Source organism: Cyprinus carpio, unplaced genomic scaffold (assembly GCF_018340385.1).
Source record: "Cyprinus carpio isolate SPL01 unplaced genomic scaffold, ASM1834038v1 S000000827, whole genome shotgun sequence".
NCBI classification, from domain to species: Eukaryota; Metazoa; Chordata; class Actinopteri; order Cypriniformes; family Cyprinidae; genus Cyprinus; species Cyprinus carpio.
In genome coordinates this window covers 1-9,607 of record NW_024873556.1, presented here as the reverse complement: position 1 = coordinate 9,607, position 9,607 = coordinate 1, and the positions used below count along the sequence as shown (strand labels likewise).

General features: G+C 44.5%; 2 non-coding genes across 2 annotated transcripts; both read right to left on the bottom strand.

Moving 5' to 3' along the window:
• Positions 1-1,668: 1,668 nt before the first annotated feature.
• trnav-cac lies at positions 1,669-1,742 on the bottom strand. Its single transcript has one exon. It is a non-coding gene; the product is annotated as a tRNA-Val (tRNA).
• A 1,368-nt stretch (positions 1,743-3,110) lies between these two features.
• Positions 3,111-3,184, bottom strand: trnav-aac. Its single transcript has one exon. It is a non-coding gene; the product is annotated as a tRNA-Val (tRNA).
• Between the last annotated feature and the right edge of the window lie 6,423 nt (positions 3,185-9,607).

The following is a 9,607-nucleotide window of genomic DNA, read 5'->3' as shown; positions in this document are numbered from 1 at the left end:
TACGGAAACCGGCAACCAAGGTTGTGTCTGACCTTTTCAAAGCACAGCCCTCTTGAACACAATCAAATTACTGAGATTGGCCTTTGTGCGTTCAGGTCGCTGCAAATACCTTCTATTTTTATTAAGCGGCAAACCAAGCATTTTTCCAGTTGTCCTGTGGGAAACTCTCTGTGTCCGTTTCTTTTGTGCTGTTTTTTCTTCTCATTTAATTTTTTTTTTTTTAAACGTTATACGAAATATTGGGCTTTGAGTTCACCCAGGCCTCTTTTCATGTGAAAGCTACCTGGTTAAAAGTATAGAGCTTTCGGCGTGGAAGTTCTACTGTCTGCCTAGTGTGCTTAATAATTGTCCTTCAACCCACTGTTGAAAAGAAAGCCAATCGTGCCCGTAGAGCGGCTGCTCAACAGAAGGCCACTTCGACAATAACTTTCGTGTTCCTCAGACGAACAGCCAAGCAGATTGCAATGGCACAGTGTGGTTAGGTATAGCTCTAGGTCAAACAATGCTGTGCTCTTTCATTTCTCATCAACTACAACAGCTTTAGTGACTGTATTCATAGCCTCTTGGCTGGCAAATCTGGGAGCTTGGTTCCTCCTCAACAGAGCCAATTGACAATTGTGAAAAAGAGAGTCACTGTTCCCGCCCAGTTTCAACGTGTGGACGCTTTCGCGTGTGAGGCGAACGTGAGAACCACTGACACTAAGCACTACGAAACCTGCCTGCTGAAAACATTCCGAAACCTTTAGAGCAGGCTCGTGAAAACGCACCAAGTTAAACATTTTCTAAAAGCCGCACTTTAGTCTAAAAGGGTTCATAACTTTTCTTCAAAAGGGATTCAGCTGTTGCTGCTCGGATTGTCGAAGGCGAGGACCTTTGTCGCGTGTTAGCGAACGTTGATGGACCACTACAAACTACAGAAACCTCCTCAATTCCTCTGTAGTGCTCATTTGGGAAATTTATACCGTGATGTGCCCAAAAGTGCAATAGACAATCTGGCGTAAAATCCCATACACAGCAACAGGACAGAGTTACATTCGGGGCATGCATTCTGCGCAGAATTTCCTGAAAATCTTCCCCTTAGCACTTACCTGGAAGTAGTCCTTTGTTTGCAGCGTGGACCGCACCTGCTTACCAGATAGCCATCAGGGGCACGAAAAGAACAAAAGCTTATCATCTGTCTCCCCGCCGCAGTTTTGAACTGGGACTTTTCCGCGTGTAAGGCGAACGTGATAACCTCTAAGCACTACGGAAAACCGGGCAACCAAGGTTTGTTCTTACCTTTTGCAACGCAGCCGCCTCTTGGAACACGAATACAAATTACAGATTGGCCTTGTGCTGTTCCGTTGTCTGCAACTTAACCTTCTATTTTTAGGGAGAGCGGCAAACCAAGGCTTTTTTCGCAGTTGTCTGCGGGAAACCTCTTTGGCCGTTTCTTATTGTGCTGTTTTTTCGTATCATTTTACTTTTTTCCTTTAAACGTTATACGAAATATTGGGTTACTTTGATTTTCACCACCAGCCAACGTTTCCTTGAAACTACCTGGTAAATGAGTATAGGAGACTGTCGATGCGTGGAAGTTACTGTACTGGGGCTTGCCAAATGTCTTGGTAAGCGTTGAGTTCCTCCTCAACAGAACGCCAATTGTACAATTGTGAAAAAGAGAGTCACTGTTCCCGCCCAGTTTCGAACTGGGGACCTATCGCGTGTGAGGCGAACGTGATAACCAACTACACTACGGAAACCTGCCTGCTGAAAACAGTCCGAAACCTTTAAGTGCAGGCTCGGTGAAAAGCGCACAAAGGTAACACTTTCTAAAGCACACTGTAGTCTAAAAGGGGTTCATACTTTTCTTCAAAAGGGATCAGCTGTTTCTGCTCGGTTTCGAAACCGAGGACCTTTCGCGCTTCAAACAAACTCTATTACCACCACAAAACAGAAACTCCTCAACTCCTTTGTAGTGCTCATTTGGGAAATATTTATACCGTGATGTGCCCAAAAGCAAATAGAACAATCTGCGTAAATCCCACACACAACAGGACAGAGTTAATTCGGCATGGGCAGTCTGCGCAGAATTTCCTGAAAAATCTCCCCTTAACATTACCTTGGAATTAAGGCCTTTGCAGGCGTAGACCACCTGCGTACCAGATAGCCAATTCAGCACAGAAAGAACAAAAGCCTTCAATCTGTCCCCACCCAGTTTCGAACTGGGGACCTTTCGCGTGTAAGGCGAACGTGATAACCTTCTACACTAGGACTACGGAAAGCCGGCAACCAAGGTTGTGTCTGAACTCTTTTCAACCAAAGGCACAGCCTCTTGGAACACGGGAATCAAATTAGCAGATTGCCTTGTGCTGTTCAGTCTGGCAATACCGTTCTATTTTTAGGCGGCAAACCACGCATTTCCAGTTGTTCTGTGGGACACCTCTGTGGCCGTTTCTTTTGTGGCTGTTTTTTTTGCGCTCATTATATTTTTTTTTTTGTTGAAACGTTATAAATCAAATATGGTGGGTCTTTTGAGTCACGCAGCCTCTGTTCATTGAACTACCTGGTTAAAATATATGTACTTCGGGCTGGAAGTACTCGCTGCCTAGTATGGCTTAATAATTGTGTTCACACCTGTTAAAGCAAGGCCATCGTTACGTAAGGCTGCTGCTGGCAAGCAGAAAGTCCACTCAGACAAATATCGTTTCGTGTTCCTCATTTAACGAACAGCCAGGCAGATTGAAATGGGCACAGGTGTGGTTTTAGGGGTTTTAGCTCTAGGTCAAACAATGGCGTCTTTCATTTCTGGCATCAACTACAAATCTTTAGTGACTGTATTCAGGCTCGTTGCTGCAACGCAAAATCTTGTATTCGTTGAGTTCCTCCTCAACAGAAAGCAATTGTACAATTGTAAAAGAGAGTCACTGTTCCTCAGCCCAGTTTCGCACTGGGGACCTTTCGGCGTGTGAGGCGAACGTGATAACCACTACAGCTACTGAAACCTGCTGCTGAAAACGTCCCCGAAACCTTAAAGTGGCAGGCTCGGTGAAAAGCGCACAAAGGTAACACTTTCTAAAGCCCACTGTAGTCCTAAAAGGGGTTCATACTTTTCTTCAAAAGGGATCAGCTGTTTTATGCTCGGTTTCGAACCGAGGACCTTTCACGTGTTAGGCGAACGTGATGACCACTACACTACAGAAACTCCCTCAATTCCTCTGTAGTGCTCATTTGGGAAATATTTATACCTTGAAGTGGCCCAAAGCAACAGACACCAGAAATCAATACTACCAACAGTGATGAAAAGAGCATCTAGTCATGGCAGTTCAGAGGACTTTGGTGAAAATCTCCCCCACAAAACAGGACAGAGTTTAATTCAGGCATGGCGAGTAGATGGCTCCGTGGGCCCTGGCACATGAATCTACATCACAATTTCTTCCTGAATGCTAATAGAAGAAAAACAAAGCAATGATCCAGTCAGACCCCAGGAGATGCCTAAAGAACGTATAACAAAGCAGACAAAAAAAGCTATGTATTCTTCCGACCTGTGTTTCTTTGTAACTTATCACTTGCATCTGGAGGAAATATGTTTAAACTAATATAGGTTAAGAAGGCTATTTCTGCAAGTCTTTGCCCCTCCTTTGCCAGCCCGTGAGTCGTTGCCGTACCCACCAGTTGATTGGATACCAGCTACATGAAAAGCAAAGTAACCAGATAGAACCAAAAATTTAACTTTCAGCAACAGAAAAAAGAAAGAAACAGCAAAAATTCGAAAGGAAAGAAAAAAAGAACAGAAAGAATAAATGAGACACCAAAAAAGATGACCTCGTTCATATGTGAATCCAGACACAGTTTCGAACTGGAGGACCCCCGACCCCCACCAGACTTCTGAACGCGGGGTTCCTAAGGCGGACGACCGACGATAACAGAATAGCCGCGGAGACAGGGTTTACGTTTAGCCGCGGACGTCAACCAATGTTGTGTAGCGCAAACACTGCGTCAACGCTAAGCCTTGATGACTGGAAAAAAACGGGGAAGAATCAGAATGCGATGAAGTAGCGTTGGGTGCTGTTCCCTCGACAGAAGACCATTGCCTGGTTTTAAAAAAAGAAAACCGCCCAAACCCAAGCATTTTTCACAGTTGGACGCTTTCTGCGTATGGGGCGTGAGGAAACGAGAAAAGAGGAGGAACAAAACATATGTGGTGGCCTGCTGAAAACGGTCAGAAACGCTTTAAGTACGGACTTCATTTGAAAAAGCGCACAAAAGGTTTTTTTTTTTTAACCGTTATAGTCGAAATATTGGGTCTTGAGGTTTTCACCAGTAGCAATCGGCTATTTTTCTGAACTACCCGGTTTAAAGAATTTGATTTTGTTTTAACTATTAGGCAGACATAATAAAAAAGAGGTTAGAAAGTAAGAGAGAAGAGTAGCTAACGGATCACGGTCGCCCGTTTCTGGGGAAAGGTGTGGAATATGAAGTGTACCCTGCTGCCCAAAGACAATCTGCGTAAATCCCACACACACAACAGTTTAGAGTTTATTCGGCAGGGTAGTATGCGTGTATAGTCTAGGTCCTAAATCTGTTATCTGTTAACGTGATGTGTTATGCTTGTTTGAGAGGTTTTCCTTCCGCGTACTCAGACAGCCAGTGGAAGAAAGAAAACGAAAATAAAAGAATATTAATTAGAGATTTTGAAAAAAAAGGGGGGGATACATTAGGATGAACTAAGTTAATGCTTATAATACAACAACAATTGTGGGGAAACAACGCAAAATGAAGAAAAACGAGAAAAAAAAAAAAAAAAGAGAAGAGGAGAAAAAAAAAAAAAAAAACGAGGAAGAAAGTCACTGTTCCCGCCCCCAGGTTTCGAAACAACTGTGGGAATCGTATTTTGCGGTGGGGTGTGAGGAGAAGCGGAGAAACTGGGAGTATCTGAGCGAAGTGATTGATAACCAATACACCTACGGAAACACTGCCTTGGCCCTGACTGGTCCTGATATGTGAAGAAAAAAGAAAAACAGTCCGAAAAACTTTTAAATGGTGGCATAAGGCTCGAAGATATATGTGAGGAAAAAAGCGCGCACAACTCACAAAGTTTAAGCACTTCCTAAAAGCCACAACGTTTGTATAATCAACTTGTAGTCTAAAAAATAATGGAGGGAGGAAGGTCGATTTGGGGGGGGGGGGGGATAGTTGAGGGTTTTCATGGATGGGGGTGGGGGGTTCATACTTTATCTTCAAAATATCACAGTGTACTTAAGATTGGGTAGTAATTCGAGCAAGCACTTGTTTGCTTTAATAGCCGATACAGGCTGAGTTTCTTTCACCACTTGGCTTTCCGGTTTTTTTTCAGAATTTCCGATTCGGTAGAGGGACCCTTTCGCGTGTTTGGTTAGGGCGAAACAGTGATTGCTGTATGACCACTCCCCCACTACAGAAGGACAGGGGAAGGAACTCTAATTCCTCTATAGTGAGTGCCATTTGAGGAAATATTAATACCGTGATGTGCCCAAAAGCAAATAAGACCATCTGCCGTAAAAAAAGTGGCGTGAAAATTACAATCCCACACTTTATGGGACAAGTTAATTCGGCGCATGGCAGTCTGCGCAGAATTTCCTGAAAAAATCTCCCCTTAACTTACTTTGGAATTAAAGGCCTTTGCGAAGCGTGGGACCACCTGCTTACCAGATAGCCAATTCAGCACAGAAAGAACAAAAACCTTCATCTGTCTCCGCCCAGTTTCGAACTGGGGACCTTTCACGTGAAAGTCGACGTGATAACCGCTTACACTACAGAAACCTGTCAATCCAAGGTTGTGTCGGACCTTTTCAACGCACGCCTCTTGGAACACGAATCAAATTACATATTGCCTTGTGCTGTTCAGTCTGCAAATACATTCTATTTTTTAGCGGCAAACCAAGCATTTTTCCAGTTGTCTGCGGGAAACCTCTGTGCCGGTTTCTTTTGTGCTGTTTTTTCGGTCTCATTTATTTTTTTATTTTTTTTAAACGTTATAACAAATATTGGGTCTTTGAGTCACCACCATCTGTTCCATTGAACTACCTGGTTAAAAGTCTAGATACTGTCGTCGTGGAAGTACGGCTGCCTATGTGGCTTAATATTGTGTTCACACCTTTTTAAAGAAAGACCATCGTGACTTAGAGCTGCTGCTCAACATAAAGCCACTCAGACAAATACTTTCGTGTTCCTCAACAGAACACGCCAGGCACGTATTGAAATGGCACGAGTGTGATTTAGGCTTAGACTGCGGTCAAAACAATGACTGCTCTTCATTTTCCTGCACTGCACCGCGCCAGAAAGTGACTGTATCCATGCCTCGCGGGTCAAGAAGTCTGCAGCTGAGTTCCTCCCGGCTGCAGCCACCGCCACCGTAGCAAGAGAATCACTGTTCTACCAGTTTCTAACCGGGGACCCGTGAGGCTTAACGCATAAATCACTACACTACGGAAACCTGGTTCGCTGCAAACACAGTCCCGAAACTTAAAGCGCAGGCTCGGTGAAAGGCACAAAGGTAAAACACATTTTCTAAAGCCCACTGTAGTCTAAAAGTGGGTTTCATGCTTTTCTTCAAAAAGGGATCTAGCTGTTTCGCTGATCTGGTTTCCGAACGGAGGGACCGTCGCGGGGTTAGGTGCACCCGCGAGCGTGCAGCCCACTACATACAGAAACTCCTACAATTCCTCTGTAGTGCTCATTTGGGAAATATTTATACAAAGACGTGACCGCCTGTGGCCACCAAAAGCAACAAAAATAGACAAAAGCTGGAGTTGACGCACAAATCGGGCCCCGTGAAACTTACCTATGGAATTACGGCCTTTGCAGCGTGGACCACCTGCCACCGATAGCCAATTCAGCACAGAAGAACAAAAGCCTTCATCTGTCTCCGTCCCAGTTTCGAACTCGGCCGGACCTTTCGCGTGTAAGCGCCGAACGTGATAACCTACACCTACCGAAAACGGCAACACAAGGTTGTGTCTGAGACATTTTCAACAGCCACGCCTCTTAGGAAAACAAGAATCAAAGACAGAATTGCCTTGTGCTTGTTAATCTGCAAATACCTTCTATTGTTTAGCGGCCAAACCCAAGCCATTTTTCCATGGTCTTTCGGAAACCTCTGTGGCCGTTTCTTTTGTGCTGTTTTTTCGTCTCATTTAATTTTTTTTTTAAACGTTATACGAAATATTGGGTCTTTGAGTTCACCAGCCATCTGTTCATTGAAACTACCTGGTTAAAAGTATAGAGACTGTCGGCGTGGAAGTTACTGCTGCCTAGTGGTGGGCTTAATAATTTAGTCTCACAACCTGTGTAAAGAAAAGACTCGTGAACGTAAGGCTGCTGCTCAACAGAAGGCGCCACTCAGCACAAGATCTTTCGTGTTCCTCAGGACGAAAGCCATAGGCAGGTTGAAATGGCACTGTGTGAGTTTAGGTTTACTCTAGGTCAAACAATGGCCCTGCTCTTTCATTTCTCTTCTCTGCATCAACTTACAGCTTTATGTACGGTATTCATGCCTCTTGGCCTGCAAATCTTGGTACGTTGAGTTCCTCCTCAACAGAAGCCAATGACAAATGTGAAAAAGAGAGTCCTGTTGCGCGCGCCGCCCGTTTTCGAACTGGGGACTTTCCGCTTGTGGAGGCGAACGTGATAACCACTACAACTACAAACCTGCCTGCTGAAAAAGGCCCGAACCTTTAAGAGGCAGGCTCGGTGAAAAGCGCACAAAGTAACACTTTAAAGCCACTGTATCCTAAAAGGGGTTCATACTTTTCTTCTTCAAAAGGGATCAGCTGTTTTCGCTCTTTCGAACCTAAAAAATAGGGAGAAACCAAAAAAAAGAGAGGACCTTTTCGCTTGTTAGGCGAACGGATGACCACACACTACAGAAACTCCTCAATTTTCCTCGTAGTGCTCATTTGGTGGGAAATAGTTATACCGTGATGGTCCCAAAAGCAAATAGACCGTCTGCTTAAACCCACACACAACAGGACAGAGTTACGTCGGGCAGGCATCTGCGCAGAATTTCCGCCGAAAAATCTCCCTTAACGTAACCTGAATTAAGGCCTTTGCAGCGTGGACCACCTGCTTACCAGATAGCCCAATTCAGCACAGAAAGAACAAAAGCCTTCATCTGTCTCCGCCCAGTTTCGAACTGGGGACCTACATTTCGCGTGTAAGTAAGGGCGAACTGAAACCTCTACACTACGGGAAACCGGCAAACCAAGTTTGTCCTGACCTTTCAAAAAAAAATTTCACCGCACGCCTCTTGGAACAACGAATCAAATTACAGAATTGCCTGTGCGGTTCAGTCTGCAAATACTGTCTATTTTTAGCAGCAACCAAGCATTTTGTTTTCGCCCAGTTTTCATAGGAAAACCCTCCTGTATTGCGTTTCTTTTGTGCTTGTTTTTTTTTTTTTTTTTGTCGTCTCATTTTAATTTTTCCTTTTTAAACATTGTATACAAATCGTGGGGTGCTTTGAAGTTTTTCACCAGTCCATCTGTTCATCATGGAAACTACCGCCGGTTTAAAAAAGGTAAATTATGAGCCTATAAGCGTGGAAAGTTACTGCTGCCAAAGTCTTGGTAGCGTTTGAGTTCCTCCTCAACAGAAAGTTTCATCTGTACATTGTGAAAAAGAGAGCCAACTGTTCCCACGCCAGTTTTCGAACTGTGGACCTTTCTGCCGTGTGAGGCGAACGTGATAACCACTACACTACGGAAACCTGCCTGCTGAAAACAGTCCGGAAACCTTTAAGTGCAGGCTCGGTGACAACGCACACAGTTACCACTTTCTAAAGCCCACTGTAGTCTAAAAAGGGTTCATACTTTCTTCTTCAAAAGGGATCAGCTTTTTCTGCTCGGTTCGAACTCGGACCTTTTCGCGGTTTTAGGCGAACGTGAGACCGCCTACACTAATCAGAAACTCCTCAATTCCTCTGTGTGCTCATTTTGGAAATATTTATACCGTGATGTGCCCAAAACAAAGGACACTCTGCGTAAATCCACCACAACAGGACAAGTTCAGCGGCATGCAGTCGGCGCAGAATTTCCTGACAAAGCTATCGCCCCTTACTTACCTTGGAATTAGGCCTTCTGCAGCGTGGACCACCTGCTTACCAGATAGCCAATTCAGCACAGAAAGAACAAAATCCTTCATCTGTCTCCGCCGCAGTTTCGAACTGGAGCGCTTCCGCGTGTAAGGCGAACGGGATAACCTCACACTACGAAACCGTCACCAAGGTTGTGTCCTGACCTTTTCACCGACGCCTCTTGGAACACAATCATTACAGTATTGTCCTTGTGCTGTTCAGTTCTGGCAAATACCGCTCCTATTTTTAGGCGGTCAAGCCAAGCAATTTTTCCAGTTGTCTGTGGGAAACCTCTGTGGCCGTTTCTTTTGTGCTGTTTTTTTTTCGGCTCATTGATTTTTTTTTTTTTAAACGGTATACGAAATATGGTCTTTTGAGTCACTCATCCATCGTTCATTGAAACGACCCTGGGTTTAAAAGTATAGAGAGACTGTCGGCGTGGAAGTTACTGCGGCCTAGTGTGGCTTAATAATTGTGTTCACACCTGTGTAAAAGAAAGGAGGCCATCGTGACGGA